Here is a 589-nt window from a genome sequence, read left to right on the forward strand (position 1 = left end):
AAACCGTTAGCAACGCGACACGCGAAAAACATTCTCACGAATTCGGTACGGGATTTTTGAGACGGGCGCCTCCACGGCTGCCACGTCACACTGGTTTACAATCTTCCGTCTTAATTTCATGCTCAACAATTCAGCAATTTCCTGCAACAATTTCTTCTAAAAATATATCCTGAAATTCCAATAATAGTTTAGCAAATATTTCTTTTTGTTTAAAGTTTAAATTCTCTGATTCTTTTTCAAATAACTCCGAAAGAAAATCAGAAACATGTGCACAATAATTTACATGCACACGTGAAATTTTTCCTTTCCAATTTTCAGACATTTGAATACCCAAAGCAGATCGCAAATTTGATTCAATTTCAGTTTTTTTCAAGAAATCTGCTCCTAAAATACATGCGTCTTCAATCTTAGCAATGAACATTGGCATTGATAGCGAAAATTTACCTATTTCCACAGTAACAGTAACCTTGGAATTAATAGAAAACGTTTCCCCAGTAGGATAAGACAAAAAGCTATTTCCGACTTTAACCCGTTTTCTCGGAACTCCAACCATTCTTTCACTAATAATAGAAACATCCGAACCTGTGTC

The sequence above is a fragment of the Odontomachus brunneus genome, unplaced genomic scaffold (genome assembly GCF_010583005.1).
Source record: "Odontomachus brunneus isolate Ranch 3 - 2012 unplaced genomic scaffold, Obru_v1 Obru_scaffold_383, whole genome shotgun sequence".
Taxonomy (NCBI): Eukaryota; Metazoa; Arthropoda; class Insecta; order Hymenoptera; family Formicidae; genus Odontomachus; species Odontomachus brunneus.